This window comes from Triticum aestivum, chromosome 3B, assembly GCF_018294505.1.
Source record: "Triticum aestivum cultivar Chinese Spring chromosome 3B, IWGSC CS RefSeq v2.1, whole genome shotgun sequence".
Classification (NCBI taxonomy): Eukaryota; Viridiplantae; Streptophyta; class Magnoliopsida; order Poales; family Poaceae; genus Triticum; species Triticum aestivum.
In genome coordinates this window covers 436,862,272-436,883,510 of record NC_057801.1, presented here as the reverse complement: position 1 = coordinate 436,883,510, position 21,239 = coordinate 436,862,272, and the positions used below count along the sequence as shown (strand labels likewise).

Here is a 21,239-nt window from a genome sequence, read left to right as displayed (position 1 = left end):
TTGTCCATGTTACTCTTCTTGCTCCTTTCCTTTTTAATTACCAGGCAAAAGGAAGATATGTTGTTACCAGGGAGGAAGCAGCTGAACACAAGGGTAGAGTGGAAGCGGCTCGCCAACATGCCGCAACTCAGGAGGCATTTGCTGCTGCATCTCAGTACGACCCCAGTTACAACTACGGATATCAGCCAGGCTACCCTTGGACTTAGACCAACTTAGGCAAAAGCCTAAGCTTGGGGGAGTACGTATTTCTCACCGACTTTACATTCATGTTCACACACTATTCTAGTCGTCGGTGCTCATACTCTTTCATTGTATTATCCATGCTAGTTTAAATTTCTTTTTCTAGTTTTCTTCCTGTGTGTTTGATAAACCTTAAGAAAAACCAAACAATTAGTTAGTTTAATTCCCATGCTTGTAGTAGACTTAAAATGAAAACCCAAAAAGATTTCTCGTTCTTCTTCTTACTTGTTGGGAGCTTTCTCGTGTAAATAGTTTTATTTTCTTTTCTTTGGGGGTCGAGAGTAGAAGACCATATCGAAAATGTTTAGTGGCTCTCATATGCATGATTGTTGATTTAATTTGGAGCCCATATTACTTGTCTTCTCTCTTGAGTTGAATGCTTGCAGATTCCAGCTTAGTCCAATGCACGTGCACTATTACTATTATACACATCGTTCGGTCGTGCAAGTGAAAGGCAATAATGACGATATATGATGGACCGATTGAGATGAGAGAAGTTGGTATGAACTCGACCTCTCTTGTTTTTGTAAATATGATGAGTTCATCATTCCTGATTCAACTTATTATGAAGTAAATATATTTGCAATGACATTTAGAGATTATAGTTGCTTGTGCCATGCTTCATTAGCTATGAGTTGTAATGGTTTGCCTTGCATGTCGTCATGCTATTAAAATGATTGTGATGTGGTATGATGGGATGATATCCTCCTTTGAATGAATTGAGTGACTCGACTTGGTACATGTTCACGCATGTAGTTGAAACAAATCAACATAGCCTTCACGATATTTATGTTCATGGTGGATTATATACTACTCATGCTTGTACTCGGTGTGAATTAATTTTAATGCATGTTCACGACTGTTGTCGCTCTCTCAGTTGTTCGCTTCCCAGTCTTTTGCTAGCCTTCACCTGTACTAAGCGGGAATACTGCTTGTGCATCCAAACTCCTTAAACCCAAAGTTGTTCCATATGAGTCCACCATACCTTCCTATATGCGGTAATTACCTGTCGTTCCAAGTAAATTTGTATGTGCCAAACTCCAAACCTTCAAATGAAATTCTTTTTTGTATGCTCGAGCAGCTCATGTTTCAACTAGGGTTGTCTATATCTTCCATGCTAGGTGGGTTATTCTCAAGAGGAGTGGACTCCGCTCCTCATTCACGAGAAAGGGCCGGTAACCGGGATGAACAGTCCCATGATTCAAAAAGATCAAGGCAAATCAATATAATTAAACAAAACTCCCCCATGGATGTTGCTAGTTGGAGGCACTCGTTGTTTCGAGCAAGCCATGGATTGATGCTTGTTGGTGGTGGGGGAGTATAAACTTTTACCATTCTGTTTGGGAATTGCTTATAATGCATGTAGTATGGAAGATATCGCCATCTCATAGTTGTTGCGTTGACAGTGAAAGTATGCCGCTCAAAATGTTATTCAATCTCTATTTTAAAATCGAGCTCTGGCACCTCTACAATCCCTGCTTCCCTTTGCGAAGGGCCTATCTATTTATTTTTATGTTGAGTCATCATCCTCTTATTAAAAAGCACCCGCTGGAGAGCACACTGTCATTTGCATTCATTATTATTGATTTATATTGAGTATGACTTAACTGGATCTCTTTTACCATGAATTACAATGTTTACTCAGTCCTTGATCTTTAAAGGTGCTCTGCATTTATGTTTTGCGGTCTCAGAAAGGGCTAGCGAGATACCATTTTGTTATATCATGTTATGATTGTTTTGAGAAAGTTTGTCATCTGAGTTTTATTATTATCGCTCGCTAGCTGATTATGCCATTGATATGAGTAATTGTGAGACCTAAGTGTTATTGTGAGTATGGTTAGTTCATAATATTTGCTGCTTGAATGTTGGCTTTACATGTTTACAACAACAAGAGCAAACAGAGTTTGTAAAAGTTTTTCTTTATCATTTTCAGTTTATCAACAGAATTTCTTGAGGACAAGCAAAGGTTTAAGCTTGGCGGAGTTAATACGTCTCCAACGTATCTACTTTTCCAAACACTTTTGCCCTTGTTTTGGACTCTAACTTACATGATTTGAATGAAACTAACCCGGATTGACGTTGTTTTCAGCAGAACTGCCATGATGTTGTTTTATGTGTAGAAAACAAAAGTTCTCAGAATGACCTGAAAATCTACGGAGACAACTTTTGGAAAATATAAAAAATACTGGCGAAAGAATCAAGACCAGGGGGCCACACCCTGTCCACGAGGGTGGGGGCGCGCCCCCCTGTCTCGTGGGCCCCCTGATGCTCCACCGACCTCAACTCCAACTCCATATATTCCGTTTCGCGGAGAAAAAAATCAGAGAGAAAGTTTCATCACGTTTTATGATGCAGAGCCGCCACCAAGCCCTAATCTCTCTCTGGAGGGCTGATCTGGAGTCCATTCCGGGCTCCGGAGAGGGGGATTCGTCGCCGTCGACATCATCAACCATCCTCCATCACCAATTTCATGATGCACACCGCTGTGCGTGAGTAATTCCATGTAGGCTTGCTGGACGGTGATGGGTTGGATGAGATTTACCATGTAATCAAGTTAGTTTTGTTAGGGTTTGATCCCTAGTATCCACTATTTTCTGAGATTGATGTTGCTATGACTTTGCTATGCTTAATGCTTGTCACTAGGGCCCGAGTGCCATGATTTCAGGTCTGAACCTATTATGTTTTCATGAATATATGTGTGTTCTTGATCCTATCTTGCAAGTCTATAGTCACCTATTATGTGTTATGATCCAACAACTCCGAAGTGACAATAATCGGGATACTTCTCGGTGATGACCATAGTTTGAGGAGTTCATATATTCACTATGTGCTAATGCCTTGTTCCGGTTCTCTATTAAAAGGAGGCCTTAATATCCCTTAGTTTCCACTAGGACCCCGCTGCCACGGGAGGATAGGACAAAAGATGCCATGCAAGTTCTTTTCCATAAGCACGTATGACTATAGTCGAATACATGCCTACATTACATTGATGAACTGGAGCTAGTTCTGTGTCACCCTATGTTATAGCTATTACATGAGGAATTGCATCCGACATAATTATCCATCACTGATCCAATGCCTACGAGCTTTTCACATCTTGTGTTTCGCTTATTTACTTTTCTGTTGCTACTGTTACAACTACTACAAAACTATTCTTTAATTTTGCCACTGTTACCTTTACTATCATACCACTTTGCTACTAAATACTTTGCTGCAGATACTAAGTTATCCAGGTGTGGTTGAATTGACAACTCAACTGCTAATACTTTGGCTTTCCTTGTGTCGAGTCAATAAATTTGGGTTGAATACTCTACCCTCGAAAGTTGTTGCGATCCCCTACACTTGTGGGTTATCATTGTATTGCTGCATCCACCTTGCCTGGTCTAGCTGCCGTCAACGCCACCACGACGCCAGACAACATCACCCTCCTTTGCGAGTCCATCATCGCACATCAGACGCCTAATCCCCAGGGCGCCATGTGATACGTCTCCAACGTATCTATAATTTTTTATTGTTCCATGCTATTATATTATATGTTTTGGATGTTTAATGGTCTTTAATATTCTCTTTTATATTATTTTTGGGACTAACCTATTAACCGGAGCCCTAGTGCAAGTTTCTGTTTTTTGCCTATTTTAGAGTTTTGCAGAAAAAGAATACCAAACGGAGTCCAAACGGAATGAAACCTTCGCGATGATCTTTCTTGGACCGAAAGCAAACCAGAAAACTTGGAGTTGAAGTCTGGAATGCCACAAGGAGGCCACGAGGCAGGAGGGCGTGCCCGGGGGGTAGGCGTTCCCCCACCCTCATGGGCCCCTCGTAGCTCCACCGACGTACTTCTTTCGCCTATATATACTCTTATACCCTAGAAACATCAGGGAGAGCCACGAAACCACTTTTCCACCGCCGCAACCTTCTGTACCCGTGAGATCCCATCTTGGGGCCTTTTCTGGCGATCTGTCGGAGGGGGAATCAATCACAAAGGGCTTCTACATCAACACCATTGCCTCTCCGATGAAGCGTGAGTAGTTTACTACAGACCTTCGGGTCCATAGTTATTAGCTAGATGGCTTCTTCTCTCTCTTTGATTCTCAATACAAAGTTCTCCTTGATGTTCTTGGATATCTATTTGATGTAAAATTCTTTTGCGGTGTGGTTGCCGACATCCGATGAATTGTGGATTTATGATCTGATTATCTATGAATATTATTTGGTTCTTTTCTGAATTCTTATATGCATAATTTGATAGCTTTGCAAGTCTCTTCGAATTATCGATTTAGTTTGGCCTACTATATTGATCTTTCTTGCAATGGGAGAAGTGGTTAGCTTTGGGTTCAATCTTGCGGTGTCCTTTTCTAGTGACAGTAGGGGCAGCAAGGCATGCATTGTATTGTTGCCATCGAGGATAAAAAGATGGGGTTTATATCATATTGCTTGAGTTAATCTCTCTACATGATGTCATCTTGCTTAATGCGTTACTCCGTTCTTATGAACTTAATACTCTAGATGCATGTTGGATAGCGGTCGACGTGTGGAGTAATAGTAGTAAATGGAGAATCATTTCGGTCTACTTGACACGGACGTGATGCCTATATTCATGACCATTGCCTTAGATATCTTCATAATTATGCGCTTTTCTATCAATTGCTCGGCAGTAATTTGTTCACCCAGCGTAATACATGCTATCTCGAGAGAAGCCACTAGTGAAACCTACGGCCCCCGAGTCTCTTTCCTATTATATTACATCTCTTTTCCATTATATCGCATCTCGTTTACTATTTTGCAATCTTTACTTTCCAATCTATACAACAAAAATACCAAATATTTACCTTACTATCTTTATTAGAACTCACTTTTGCAAGTGACAGGGATTGAAAACCCCTTTATCGCGTTGGTTGCAACGTTCTTGATTGTTTGTGCAGGTACTAGGTGACTTGTGTGTTGTCTCCTACTGGATTGATACCTTGGTTCTCAAAATGAGGAAAATACTTACGCTACTTTGCTGCATCACCCTTTTCTATTCAAGGGAAAAAGCAATGCAAGCTCAAGAGGTAGCACCATGCCATCGAGATCTGTCACCATCAATGTGTATGATGAAGCACCACTCCACCAAAGACGTCATCCACTTGTCCCTCGAGCCCGCGTACATCTCCAAGAAAGACGCCCCGAAGTGAGAAACGACGCAATTGCACCGTCGTCTTCTGATCTATCGATCTAGGATTTCCCCCGGAGGTAGTAGATAGTAGTCTAGAACTTCTCCACGGCGATACCTTCAAGAAGGGAATGGCACCGTAGAGCGCCGCCACCGCCGGCTCTGGCATCTAACCAAGAGCTGGTTTTCACCCAGATATGTTTAAAGAACTCCATCCGCTTCTTGTGCACGGACCACCGCCTTCTCTGTCGAAGACTATACCAAGGATCCAGTCGCCAGATCCATGCAGCCAGCACCGGGAGATGACAACAGTCTCCATGTACCGAAGCTAGCACAAACCGAAGCAGACCGAGTCGGAAACGATGTTGCCCCTGGAGCTCCGGCAAACTAGTGAGCCGCTGGCCCCAACGCGTCCAGATCGACGGCCACGTCGGGCCGCCGCCACCTCCCGCATCGTCCGGGTCGGAGAGGGAGCTACTGACCGTTCACAGGGGCCACCGCCGCCTGCACATGCCGGAGCGCCGCCGCGATCCCAGCGGCCGCCACCGCCTGCCGAGGCCCGCCGTTGTGTGCCCCGCCACCGCTCGCCGAGGCCTGCCACCTCGCACCTGACTGCGAGCGCCGCAGGACATTGCCGCCTGCCGCCTAGATCCGCCGCCCGTAGAGGAAGGGGAGCCGGGAGAGGGAGTCCCCCCGCCGCCGCCGTCGGCCGCGCGGGTTTCACCTGGCGGCGGCGCGAGGAGGGGAGAAGGAGAGGGCGGGGGCGGCGCCTAGGGTTGGAGAACCCCCAAGTCGCCCAGGGCGGGGGCGACGCGAGAGTCTGTTACGTCCCCTTGTTTCTCTCACAAAGGGTGTTGAACCTCCTGCTGCAGTCGGTTTGTAAGTTTGTAACCCGCTTCTTTTCTATCTTTTCTTCTCTTTCGTCTAACTCAGCAAAAAAATATTATTTATAGTCTTACAGCCTGGCTACGTCACCCTAAATGAGGGTGAAAACCCCAAGCAAATTAGGCTAGGCATGCACATTCACCGATGATGGTGCAAACTTGTACATCCAGCGGAGAAGAGCTAAGACACCACATTGCATTTGTACACGAAACCTGTATGGATATTAAGCTCACCTACATTCTGAACCGACGCTCTGTTACGGTTTTCCACGCATGCATGACAAATCCCTACGTAATTACGGAAATAATGACTATTTTTTTACTAATCAGCAAACCATGGGGAGGTTTCCTCAGCTGGGAGGGCAAGTCTTGGCGAGAGGAAGAGGGGACGAGTGCGGACCGTGCAGCACACCGTCAGCGATCACCTTGTACACTGCCTCTGTCGGGTGTGTCCCGTCCCACGAGCCATACTTGGATGGATCGTCGCATACGGTGCATCCAGGTTTACCGCACGGCACTGTCTGGTTGCCGCAACACGACAATAGGGCGTTTGTGATTCCTGCAGTCACAACATATATAGGAATTATTATTTTTTTGCGAGGATATAGACATCAGTTAGGGTGCCTGTTGTGCTCGGATCTCCAGATTCAATTTTTTTGAAAAGGATGGAAAATCTCTTCGAATTCAAATGTTAAGTTCATTGATAGAAAAAGAATACTTAGCACACAATATCTCAAGGAAAAAAAAAAAACTGTATATAGGGGTTTATTCTAAGAATATTGTACCGAGTAATTCGACACAAAAATACTATGTTTTCACATTGTGTCACCATGTGCATTTGGGAGCAAATCAAGCTTTGGCTCGCGATGGTGGATCTGCACGCAAAAGAATGGGACAACATCCTTCTCCCCGCGGGTTGGTGGTCCTCAATGACCAACATCAACGAACAAAATCGCATTGGTAGCATGACAAAAGGGATCGCTTCCCTCGTCATGCTTGTTTCATGGAAGATTTGAAACGAGCGTAATGCAAGATTGTGTCGTTGTTTCTAATAGAAATATCTGAATGTTGCCACACGAGCAGGATACCACTGTTGGTGGCATCCACGGAGAGGAAGAAAAAATCCTTGAATGCGGGTTCTAGATTTTTGGAAACAATGGCTAATTGAATAAAAGCCAGCTTAGTTTTATGCAAAAAGCAATATAAGAGAATACACAGAAATATCACTCCAAACATCGGCGCGTTTGGCTCCACAATTGAGGCCTCACACGTCCCAAAAGATGATCTCAAGGTTGCAATCCATATAGAACGATTTCAATCCAGGTGAGGGGGTGCGCAATTCATATCTCAACAAAGTGGGCCTGACTAGATAAGAGTCACCTCGAAATTAACCTAGCTGCCCATGTACTTCCTACACTGTAGAAATCGCCGATGGGAAGAATCATGTCCTCGGCTAGCAATCATTGGAAAATATGAGCATAAGTGGCAAGGAACTCTTCACTGACCATGGAATCGTCTTGAATGAGTCCTTGGCGAAGGAGTAGAACTCTCTTAGCTTTTGTCTTCGAGTTGAGCCCTCGGTCGACGCCTTAGCAGTCTGACCACTCCAGGGAGGGGTGGAATATGGTAGTAGTCCCCGTGTCGTGGATATAGTCTTGACAATACTAGGGGTATGGATGTAGAGGCAATCGTATCTGATGAACGGTGTAGTTAGGAGTACACCCAAGTAATTATACATGTTCGGACCCTCTGCGGTGGAGGTAATACCCTACTCATGTGGTGCTCTTTTGCTCTTGGTGTAGGGTACAATGGGTGTCTGTTCAACCTTCAACCCAAGGCTTCCCTCCTGACTTATATAGAGTGCCCCAGGTAGGAGTACATAATGGGCGGGTATAATGCTATTCACGGCCTCAGGTGTGGCCGACTGTTTCATGGCATTTACTATTGGTAACTACCATATTTAACTACATTATACCACCGTTGGGTAACTGCCGCCATTATGACATCGTGCCTGAGAGGTATCCTAGGTAGCCGCCGACTGATGGCCTAGTCGACTGCTCCGCTCATCTCCGGCCGAGTGCTTGGTGATCGACAGTTGGGTAGCCTGATATCTGACTGCTAGGACTTAGTGCGGTCATATGCCACCCTCCTTATATCTGATGGGCCGGCGATAGAGCCCCTTGGCCCATTGCCTTCTGGGTCATATTTTATACGAGTCGTGGGCCTCTGATGGGCCATTCGTATACTTGGGCCTACCTCGTATTTGTAACCTCGATACCCTGCCAACATCAGTGGGGGACAGGCAAAAGGAACGACGCCTAAGCAAACTGTAGAATGGTTTGTATATAAAACCCGCTAGGCAGGAGCAAGCTAGACCGGATTGGGGGTGACCCACATAATACACGGGGCTTGCGGCAGTAACACAATAGACGCGGTTGGGGTCGGTCGGCCACATGGGGGCATGCAACACTGGCAAAATAGTCATGGAGATGGCCGACATCAGGTGATACAGTGAAGCTTCTAGAGACACGGGATCTGAGGTTGGCTTCCAAGTGCTCGTAGGTGGTTTATCACTGACAACTTATAACGCATGGACCATTGGAGCCCCACCAGATGGCTTAGGATCAAAGTTATGATCGAGGGGAGGAGGGATGGGGTTCGAGGAAGATCAAGCCAATGGCCACCAATAACTAAGGGACTGATAAAGCCCCACCAGATGGATCAGGATTAAGGTAGGACAAGGGGAATATCCAGCACTGCAAGACCATGGGGTTCGAGAAGGATCAAGCCATTATCTCTATGGGGTTCCTAGCACGAGGACAACACTTCATTGGCTCTAGTGGAATGGGAAGTCGAGCATGTTACTAGATCATCGTCGCATGGGTTTCAATCAAGTTGACTTTGGAGGGGGTTCTCAATCAACAGAAGAGCACCATGGGTCGGCGAGAAGGAGCATTCCTATTAGAGGAAACGAGAGAACTTGCTTTATCCAAAGATGACAAAGCAGACACGCGCTAGCATATTGGTGCCCGACACACGTCAGCAAAGGCAGACATGGGACCCAATGATTCTTTGCCATCCAAGATGAGCAGGGCACGTGCAAGCATGGTGGTGTCAACCAGTGGCTACACCCACCAGCGTCGTTTTTTGCAATGACATGGAAAACTATGGCCCTTCGTCACGCACGAGGGCATGGCGGAGACTACGAGTTCGACGAGTCGCCATCAATATGAGGCTAAGGGGGAGAGGCGATTGAACAAGCGGGTAGGCCCAATGTTGTTTATCTTTACTACAATCCTGGCGTATTGAAGTAGTGGGTCACGTTCATTAAGTTTGAAGACATTTTATTCGATGGCATTCATAATTGAATCAAAAGTGTCGTTACATGAAAAATCTCTATATACGCGGAGAAGACGGAAGTCCCCTGAGGCAAAATGGACCAAGACAGGGGAAGATAGTAGCGTGAGCGACAAACGCTCAGCCTTAGCTGGCTCCATATTGATGGCGACAACATCGACTTAGCTAGGAGTAGATCGGATGAGCGTAGGATGGAAAAGGGTCTGCTGCCCGCGTGGAGAGAAGGAAGGCTGCCATATTGAACGTACAACACACCAACATTTAACATGGTTATTATTTCTATCTCATAAGGAAACATGATTAACATTATTTTCACTTGAAAAGTTTCTATTGTATTAAAAAATAGTAAATGAACAACCTATGACCTCCCAGCACAATTTGAACTCGCTAGCCTTTTGATTCCACAAATGTACGTACCGAGTTGCCAATTAGAATGTCCCCGCGACACATCCCCTCCTCTTGCCAATTAGGATGACCCCACGACGGTGCGTGCGCCACAATTTTCATAGGTCCGCGAGACCCATGACCATGGAGAGGGGACATGAGTGGATGGAGAGCATGGTGGGAAAAGATAAGCGACCAACGCTACAACCATTAATTTTGTGGAGGAGAGGTGAGTGGATGGGAAAGCGGCGACGGCTGAATCGGTGATGCAAACATTTCAGATAGGGTGGTTTCTTCCACGGGGGCATGGGCCAATCTCGTAAAGCATGGGTTGAATTATTAAAGTGAGTTACAAAAACTAATATGACCACTTCTTAGTGGGACGCAGAGTTTCTAAGCCCTAGCTCAGATGAGCTCGGGTGAATAGTTAAACTGTAAAAAATAAATAAATAAACTGATTTTTTTTAGAAACATTGGAAGTGCTTGCAAAAATTTATCATGGAATCACATTCCTAGAAGGCGTGGCAAAAAGAACAAAATCGATACTCTAAAAATGCTACCTTTGAATGTATTTTGGAGCACTGGGGTTTTTTTTTTTGCCACGCCTTATAGTAATGTGAATCCATGACGAATTTTTGTAAGCACTTCGAACTTTTGTCAATGTTTCTCATAAAAAAGTTAAGATTTTTTTTTGATTTTACTATTCATCGAGCTCATTTGAGCTCGGGAGCAGAAGGACACTTTCGCTTTTAGTGTACCTTCTCCCATTTTAGTTCATGGAATACATATGTTCGCTCCATAAAATCAAGTGTCTAGTTAATTTTTATCATTGATAAGAAAATTAGCTTCGCCAACTTACATGGATTGCCACTGGAACAAAGTGTTTAAGTGTTGACAACTAAGGTACACCATCATGTAGCATGATTTATTCTTCTCTCATTATCTGAGTCATTTTCTTTGGTACTGAAAGTTTATGGAGCCATGGCCGTTTCAGTGCATCGAAAAGGATGATAGAAACTTTATGAGGACTGGAGCGCTTAATGCGACATGGAGTTTTTGATCCTGAGCTCACCCCCATGAACAGTCAAATAAAAAATAAATAGGAAAACAATTAAAAAACAGAATTTCTTTTTGTGATAAACATTGATGAATTCTTCACAAGCGTACAAAAATCGTGATGAAATGCCATTCATGTAGGTCTCGGCAACAAGGCCTCCAAGAATGTCTTTTCATTAGAAATTTTGGAAGAAGTTAAATTGGTAATCAATTTTTATCACAAAAAAGCTAGATGTTTTTGAAATTTTTTACTATTTCTTCTGAATTCACGAGAGGGCATGTGTGCTCGGGATCAAAAGAGCACTTTCACTTTATATTGCTGTATTTTCTACAAAAATCTTTATGCGCACCCAAATTCTTGTTTTAGCGATTTATATGTTGACATTTTCATAGTCGCTCGATTACGCAAATCATTGAACACGTTTTCATACGCCACCCAGGTTTTAGAAGTTTAGAACGTGGAGTTATTACACCGGCTACCAAGTGCTTATTATGAGCTACTCCCTCTGTAAAGAAATATAAAAGCGTTTAGATCACTCCACGATATTTATGATGCATTATTTGCTATGGTCTATCATGTAATGCACATCCCATCCAGACTTATGACTCTCCTAAATGGATTGATTCTTGCTGGTCAAATGGGATGCTCTAAACTGCTTGTTGAGTCAGATTGCATGGAAGTGGTAGAGACTATGCAGCAAGGGGAAAACTCTATCGGATCTGCGGCGGCGACATGTGAAAAGTGCACTTTTTTATCTTGCAATTTTACTTTTTTTTTCTCATTGTCCTAGAGAAGCAAATATGGCAGCTCATGTGATGCTAGTATGGTGGTTGATGCTCCGCAGACCCACCTGATTTCTTAGTTGATGTACTGGGTGACTGACGATGTACTATCTTTTTTCCACAAATCAATATAATCCGCCTTAATAGCATTCCTCAAAAGAAAACTATCCATAATATCTCCAACTAAAAAAACTATCTATAATATCTTTAAATATCTCATCCTATAACAACAGGTTTGAACAATGCCCAACAACATACATAATACACTATACAAATTATTTATTGTGTATTAGATATATGTATGTCTGTTTTTTCTCAAATATATACATCAACATGGATGAGCGCGGTGCGCTTTCGATGATCTAGTTTTTTTAGATAGTATACTTATGAGCCCTATTTTTGTATATGGTCTTCCCAAATAAATGAAGACAAGAAAAGGCGGCCCACGTTGTCAATGCAAGCGAATAAAGCACTATGAGATGTTGGGAGCTCATAGTCAGCGCCTTTAGAGCCAACTAGGGGTTCTCGCGCCCACGCAGGCACGCTCCTGGGCCTGGCCCAAAACGCGCGCTCACTGGCTAGTCGAGTCGCGTTCGGTGTTGCCTGGTTTCGCTGTTGACTGGTCAATCATTGACTTAAGAAAAAAATGATAATGAAAAAAAATTGTGAATTCAAAAATGTACATGAAAAAACAAAAAAAGTATACAAATTCAAAAATGTTCATGGATTTCGGAAAAAGTTCATCAATTTTTAAAGAAGGTTCACCAATTTTGAAATAAGGTCATCGATTTTGAATATAAGGTTTTCAAATTTGAAAAAAGTTTCATTCATGTGAAAAATAGTTCACACATTTGAAAAAAGTTCATCGACTTAGGAAAAAAATTCAACGAATTGGAAAAAAGGTCATCGATTTTGATTTTTTTTTATCTTTTTGAAAAAGCCTCATCAATTTAGAAAAAAGTTCAACGATTTTGTAAAAAGGTCATTGATTTTGAAAAATAGTTCACTCAAATGAGCAAAGGAAAAAAAGAAATAAAAAAAGGGAACAAAACCGTTCTGAACAAAAAAGAAAAAGGAAAGGAAAAAGACATAAGAAGAAAAGAGTGTATAAAAGCACATGAGGTAAGGCAGGTGGGTTGGTTAGCGCAGGGTGCGAATGACCGGGGGGTCTTTGGTTTGTGAAAACAATAAGAACAGGCGCCTAAAGCGCCAAATAGGATCCGGCCGAGATGTTATCTGGACTTTTGGCAAAGCTAAGGCTGGAGGCCCAACTACTATAGCAAACTGGGCACCACACGACGTGCTTGTTGCTGTTGGTGCTGCCTTATCTGGCCACAAGTGCGTAACTACATGTGCTCGTCCCTCTGTTACTCTGTACTCGCCCCACAGTGTTTCCCAAGAAACAGAGGTATACCCAAGGAACAGCTACGAGATTGAAAAAAAAAAATGAAACTCCATGGGCACTAGCACCCACGGTTTATTGATATAGAAGAAGCATCCCTCATGAGAATTCCAGAAATTCATCCCCGACGTGGATCGAACTCTGGTCGTTGGGTTTACAATCATGCGCCCCCAACCACTGGGCTATGCCCACGTCCTCAACAGCTACGAGATTGGTGCAATGTCGCCATCACAACGCAAAGAGCCAAAAAAAGGAGAAGAGGCAGTCGCGCGCACACGTACGTACGTACCTAGCCTTTCGGGGGCCTGGAAGATGCTCATCATGGCGCCGTACCAGTCGGCGTAGACGATGGTGACGTCCGGGTGGCGGAGCCGGAGCGCGTCGAGCCGCGCCGTGAGGACCCGGTTGTGGTACTCGGCGAACCTGTTGAACCAGGCGAGGCACCCCGTCTGCGCGTCGTAGTCCCCGGCCCTGGCGCTCCGGAACCGCCGCAGGTACAGCGGAGCGCACCCGAAGGGCAGGTTCCCGGGCACCATGAACGCCCTCGCGCCCATCCCGATCAGCTCCTCCACCGCCGCGGCCAGCTTCTCGACGACGGCCGGCACGAACGCCCGCACCCTCTCGACGAAGGCGAAGTTGTAGTCGTTGCCCCCGATCTCGCCCAGCGCCACCAGCGCGTCGGCTAGCACGTTGGTGCCCACTAGGAAATGCCACAGGGTGTCAGAGATTGACTGTGTGGTAAATGCTGCTGCTAGTACACTATAGTAACCAGACTTACTGTTCTGCTGCGCGAGCTGCTGCATGTGGGCCCTGAACCAGATCATCTGCGTGTCGAGCGAGAAGGGGGTGATGTCCATCCCCTTGCCGGCGAAGAAGGAGCCGTTGTTGGCGGTGGCCGAGATGATGGCGAAGTTGGCGCCGTGCTCGAAGTCCGCCGGTGCCGTGCTCGTCCGGATGGCCGTCACATTGGCCAGCCCAAGCTCCTGCGCTGCAACGAATGAACACCAAGCAAGACTCGATCGTAAGTGGTAGTGGTACACTACATTGTGCATGATTGTACAGCATGAACCGTATGGTAGTTAAGGCAGGTACGTAAACCGTTGAATGCCCTTTCGATCGGGAACGTGTAGGTAAGCGACGGGTCCATGCATGACTGTCTGGCAGCATCGTGCAAGTTCCTTTTTTTTTTCAGTATCGTGCACAGTTTAATTGGCAAGTAGTCGCCGTCAACCGTGCACAGTTTAGAGGGCCATAGTCCTGTATATATCCTGATTAAGAGGGTAACTGTGCTTGTATAAGCACGTACATACAAGCCATGTGCATGAGCAAGGGTCTTAAGGCATCTCTAACACGGTACCTTAAAACGAACACACTTGTCCGTGGACAGCAATAGAGAAGCCGATCATCCAACCATATGCATAAAAAAAAGGCATTAAATCCGGATAACAGGGTTGACCAGACGGGCCTAAAAAAAACATATGGGTTGTGAGGATATGTGGTCCAACTGACAGTGGACCGGGCAAATTGTCCGGACTACCTGAAAGCTCCCCCAAGTTTGGTCTCGATCTACGGGAATTCAGACATATAGACCTTTTGTGCACAACATTGAAGGGCAAAAAGTGTCTGGACTACATGGTCCAGTCATTTAGGCGTGTTTTGATCGACCGCGTTAGAGATGCCCTTACATTTTTTAACATGGTATGCAGCACAATGATGGAGTATATTATGTTCTGTGACTGGCGATCGCTTTTAAGAGAGAGAGAAAGGATGAAGTTGAATCTCAATGTTGGCTTGTGGTGTTTCACGCCGACCTCTTGGACCTACGACTCTTTCAGTTACTTTGGCTTCTTTCGGCAAGGTGATCTGGTAGGACCTGATCTTGATGATTTTTCGTCAATGATCAACAATATTAGGTTGGCTCTTACGTTGCAGTTGCATGTCATCGGCCCATTCAAGAAGAAGACGGATGGCAAACGAGACTTTAATGTAATTTCTTTATTTTTAAGGGTTATTTTTACTGGTAATATGATCTAGTGCTTTTTGGCCAAAAAATAGTGGATACTTGACTAATCTATGTTACGTTCAGTTTTGATGCATTTTTCTATTTTGAACAAAAAACCATAAAGCAAGATAATCTGTACACAAAAAAAGATGAGGGTGTATAGGTATCCCTCAATGGACAATTAGTAGCCATCTAATCAAGATCTTTCATTTCTTTGTTCTTGCTCGAATATAGTGTTTAGGTCAGATAGTTCTTAGTGATGATTTAGCGATAGTTATTTCGTTCTTGCCTGATGAATTAAGGAAGTTGGAAAACTATGTGCAGCTCTTGTGTTCCTATAGTGGGCATTACTGGTAGAAACCCAAGCTATCAATACCCCCTATTCCTCACCACAAAAGTTTTGGTCATTGCAACAAGGGTCCTTTTTCCCCACACGTCTCCTATTGACAATTTTGAGGAAGCCCTTTTCTTGCATAATGTTTTTTGGCATTCTAATGGGCCTAATAAGATTCATTCTATTTATGTATCAATGGTAGACGCCAACATAGATAGGGAGGTGGCTTGGCTAAATAGAGTAGTGACTTCCTAGTTTGGTCTAGATCAGCTAATGGCAGTCTAGGCTAGCGTAGAAGCCATCGACCAGGCGGGTGCGAGTCGTCAATGGTGGATTGTAGTGGTGGAGAACATGACAAGTAGGGGGGCTATGACACTGGACATCATCCTTCCTCTTTTGATGTGTGGTGCTCAGTCTAGATAAATAAGGCATATAAATCCTTTATGAGAATCGATTCAGATTCTGCATATTTGTACACGTAGACATGTTGCGATGAAGATAATGATGTCGACAATGACTCATCTATGATATATCCATGGTTGTGTCCTAACTATCGAGTTATGTTGTGGTGATATCCTTAGAGTTAAAGACATTGAACCGGCGTTCGTTGGTTAGTCAGGGAATCGTGTCAACTCTAGCGACATTAAATTCTTGAAGGCATTGTCTTGTAGCACTGAAACATGTTTTCTAGTTAAAACCCTTTTGACCTCACTTTGTTTGGTTGGATAACAATGATGCAAGTGATAACCCTTCTTACATGCGGTTCTATAAAGGCTTTCTCTTCATTACACTCTTGTTGTGTGGTTTTCGCCCGCTCATATGTTGTTCATATTCTTTTTCGGGGTGGTGGTGGTGGGTGGGTCGGGGGGGGGGGGGGGGTAATGCCAGTGCTTGACCGGATTTAGGCTATGGTACCATGATAATTTGCTCCTAATGCCTTTTTCGCTTATCAAGTTCTTTCTTGGTTTTTGCAAATTATGTAAGAAACATGTGGTTGTGTGCATCATTAGTTGGTTAAGAGGCCAAGAGCATATCTATGCTATTTAGAAAGAACATAGAAGGTATGATCTTTACAGTAGAAACCTCTAATTTTGACAACAGAAAATGCACATACTGAGGCATTGTACCTTTTATACTTGTATTAACTTCCATTCATGTCGCACGCACACCCAACCGCCACCTCCTTCAAAAAAAAGCTAGGGTTCCTTTGTCTTCCACCGACGCCTTTGCCGATCCGTTTCGCCCCACGCGGCCCTAGGGAAATGGAGGCGTGGTGGATTCCAGCAAATGCCGGCGGGAGAGTTCTATTTTTAGATGTTTCTTTTAGTTTTGTTAGGGTTTGTATCCTTCTCAGGAAGACGGACAACTACAACTCTAAAGATGGAATAAGTGTCTCTCCGCCCAGCCCCCGTTCCGGTGGTGCGTCTAGCATCGCCAGAGGGCATGTGGAGGTGTGTCTCTGGCAGATCTCGCAGAATTTGGTCGGTGGTTGTCTTTGGTGGATCTACTTGGATCCGATTTTTGTTTGTCTACTTTCGTGTGTCTTCAAGTCGGATCCTTCTGATCTATGTGTCTGTTCGTCGGTGGTGGTTGTTGTTCTGATGCGATGGTTCTATGGGGTCTTAGAACGACGACTTCCTGACTCTCTACTACAACAAGCTTTGCTCGACTTTAGTGAGGGAGGAGCGATGACAGCGGTGTGCCTTCGGCTCGCTTCAGTGCTTGTAGTCGTCGCTAAGTGTTATATGAATCTGGATTATTTGGTAAATTTCCTGGAATATTTTTTTTCATCCAAAATCTCTTGTTTGTTTTTGTCCATTTTCTGTTTTTTCATGTACTTTTCCAGTTTCTTGTAGAAAAAGTCACATGATCCCAAAAAGAATCTAACATGTCATTTTTTGCTTTTCTTTTTTTACAGACGTGCATGGTTTGTTAAACCATCATCTTTCTTTCTTTCTTTCTCTCTTTCTTGAGAAATGTTGATTACAAATCCAATTCGAATCTAAAGCTTTTCTCAAATGATAATCGACACACGTCAGGTAGGTGACACTGGGGACCTGGCGCTTTTCGATGGCAATTCCAGTCACGCAAGGATGGTAAATTCCAATGACACACGGTAAGTTTTTATCAAAGATGAAATGAAGCACGAAAGTTGTCATACTTGACAACTAAAGTTGGCATCCTCACGTCACAAAATTTGTTGTTGAAAATTTTCGAAATTGCAATGTGCTCATACCTTACGTGTGTCATTTATTAGGGTCCAAGTTTTTTGATTAAAACAAAATCAGCAAATAGTAGAGAGACCAAAAATAAATTTTAATCAAGACAAGAGTGTGAGTGTAAAAGGTTGATATGTTGTAAATGAAAGTTAGTATGATGTACTCCCGCCGTTCCTAAATATTTGTCTTTTTAGGATTTCAAATGGACTATCACATACGGATGTATATAGACATATTTTAAAGTGTAGATTCAATCATTTTACTTCGTATGTAGTCACTTGTTAAAATCTCTAGAAAGACAAATATTTAGAAACGGAGGAAGTATATGGATAGGAATTTGTCGTGCTTGTGTATAAGGACTTGTAATGTTCTAAAGTGAGAGTTGTCATATATTGTAGAAAAATGATACACCTGAGGGCGTTAGATTTTGAACCCTAAGAATCTGACGTCAAATGTATATTGTCATTTTTAAAGCATTTTTTATATCTCCCTTTGATATTACTTACAGAAATACAGTAGCTAACATGATTTTTGTTGGATATACTTCCGGAGTAGTGCGAATGCAAATTTGCGATCGACACTCCCGGAGTTGATACCACCGTGTACGTGACAACGGGAAAGATGGAATTCCGTGAAAGACACACGTTGCGGAACGCACACTAGTGCCGTTAAGGCGGCAGCACGCACACGCGCAATTACAGATAGCTGAGAAGCTCCCAAGCAAACGCCGAATGAAATTAAGGAAATACAGACGCAAGCAGTTTGCTCACCAATGAAGTCGATGACGAGGCCGGCCGTCGCTCGCCCGGCCGGTCGGATGGCCAAAGAACGTCGTCCCGTACGGCGGCGCTCCGTACGGGCTTGGGTTCTTCGCCGTCAGGCGCACGTAGTTGCCGGTGTCGGTGAGGGAGTCGCCGAAGCTGAAGATGCGCGAGTAGCAGCTGAGCGCCGAGCTGCCGCTCCCAAGGCCCAGGACCAGGAGAGCATGCGACACGGCGAGCGCCAGCGAGAAATGGCCTCCTAGGAACCACATAGGATGGCACACGTATTTGCCGGCCGGTCGCTCAGCGCGTGAGCCGTGAGAGTGGCCGAAGAAACAGAGAGGGAAATGAGAAGAGCATGAGCTAGCTTAGCTTGGCCAAGTGGGCAGGGCAGCCGGTGTTTCCTGTTGAGCGTTTGCGGAGAGCTCGGGAAGCCATTATGAAGGCATATATGCCCGAAAGCGTCCTCGTATGCGCCTTCCAGCGTACGTTATACTAGGGTCGGCCCCATGTAATTTCTCTACCTTCTACAATGGAATGATACGCATCGTGCGTATTCGCAAAAAAAATTAGGCATATTTAGATACATTAAAACTGAGCACTAATCCAGCCATCCCAGGGCATTAGCGTCCACAACCGTCAGATCTATAGTTTTTCAGCGTTATCAACCGTCCAACGAAAGTCTTCCGCGGTACTTCTCGCTATTGGAGTGGGCAGCTACTCCCGTGACAAAATTGGGGGGTTGTGGTTAATTGGGTCATCTCGCACGAAGCCCTAATAAACACCACAAGGTAAAAAACATCAAACACCACCCCTCCCCCTTCGCCCGACGTCCTCTCCGTGCCGCATCGCTTCCTTTGCGATCTAGAGATGTCCGTGGCGGGCGAGATCCCTCCCAGGCTCCCAACCCTGTCGCGCCACCACTCCGTCCAGCAGAAAAGGAGGAATACTTGGCGAGCATGAAGATCCTTAGCGGGTACATCTGTTCCTGTCCCGCTTATCCATCAGTTTGGAAGCGACGAGGCGGATGTAGCAGCCAGGAAGCGTCGCCGTCGCCTGACCTCCACACGCCACCTGCAAGGTCTCCCTCCTTCCCACCTCCTCCTGACCCAACCCGTCGTCTCGCTCGTCCTCCGGCCCTGATCCGGTTGTTGCCAATCTGATTAGCGATTGTGCAGATGCCAGATGCCCCGTGTTCCAGTCTGTACACAGAAGTATTCCACCCCGGCTTCCCCGCGCCTCCTTCCCCTCATGCTCTCATTGGATGATTTGAAATTGGGATCTGGTTAATCTGTATGTATTTTTGTGCGAGGGGATTTGTGAGTAGTTGATTTGAGGGTCTGGTTACATAGTAGCCCTGAAACCTGATCAACAAGGATATTAGCACCTAAAATAAACTTACTAATAAAATAGAACATTATTAAGAAAGTGCAGGGGATGATGAATGACAGGTTGCCGTCCAAGGATTGCAAGGACCCAAGGACACGATCAACAAGGATGTAGACAACACTGCTATGGATGGATACCAGCATAAATACGTACAGGCATGCCTGTGAAACGCCAAACTAACCGAGCAATTAACACTGTTTTCTCGTAAAAAAATGGTGCATTGGCATTGCCAATCACAGACTATGTTTTTTTACCTCCCCATGTCGACAAGCATGCATGCCCAACGGTCGTGAGCAAAGAGTGAGCACAACACAGTTCACCATCTCATTTTCATGGGTGAATCGAGGAGGACATGGGCAGCCAGATAGCGTGATGCAGATCGGGTTGTCCAAGGGCGATTGATTGTCTGTGGACTCTACCTCTTTGCTCGGTCTTTCTATCTTGTTTGTTTCCCGGCAGAGGTTCACAAAATGGTGGCCCGGGTGGCCCAGGTCCAGGAATGTGTGGGTCTTAACGAAATTGGCAGGCGTTCACTTGTCATTTTGTTCGCTTCCGTGATTTGAACGGCATGTGCGCAGTCGATTTCAGCAAAAGGTAGATTGGCTGTGTTTGAGCAAGGTGAGCAGCAGTTCGCAGACGATAGAACTTGCCTGGAGGTTGTTAATTCACTCAATTCGACATTGATTCGGTGAACCAAATAGATTACGGTGGGTAACTCAGAGGAATGTGTATTTGAAAAGGGCAATTTAAGCGCCAGCCGACCGGCCCAATTTTGGGCCGGTCGCCTAGCAGCCCTTGATTCAGTTTTGTAGCAGCTGCACGGTAGCCCTCGACTGCGTCAACGCACAGCTCTGCTCCACCGTCCACCGCGCTGACGGCGCACAGCGCCTCCTCCTCCCCCACGTACCACCGTCTCCCGCGCATGCTTCTACCATGACACCGGTCGACTCGTCGGCGGCAGCACAACGATCCCGCAGTCGTCGGTTGGAGCAAAATCAAGGTGTGGTTCAAGCACAAGAATGGCATGTTCCCAGCAAAACGAAACATGATTCCGTAAAAGCAATGGCGCTAGTCAAACAAAAAGCACAAATAATGCATGGTTATAACAAAACTAATGTATGATTCCAGCAAAAAAAATATTGATTCCAGCAAAACCAATGCTCGCCATCGCCGGATCTTAGCAAAAATTATGGCCGGTCCCAGCAAAACAAAGAAGCTAGTTGCAACAAAATGTTGTCATGAACGCTGGTTCATGTTGGAAATATGTCCTAGAGGC

At 44.9% G+C, this 21,239-nt stretch overlaps 1 pseudogene; it reads right to left on the bottom strand.

Moving 5' to 3' along the window:
- Positions 1-6,274: 6,274 nt before the first annotated feature.
- On the bottom strand, positions 6,275-19,031 carry LOC123070235 (GDSL esterase/lipase At1g28600-like; annotated as a pseudogene).
- Between the last annotated feature and the right edge of the window lie 2,208 nt (positions 19,032-21,239).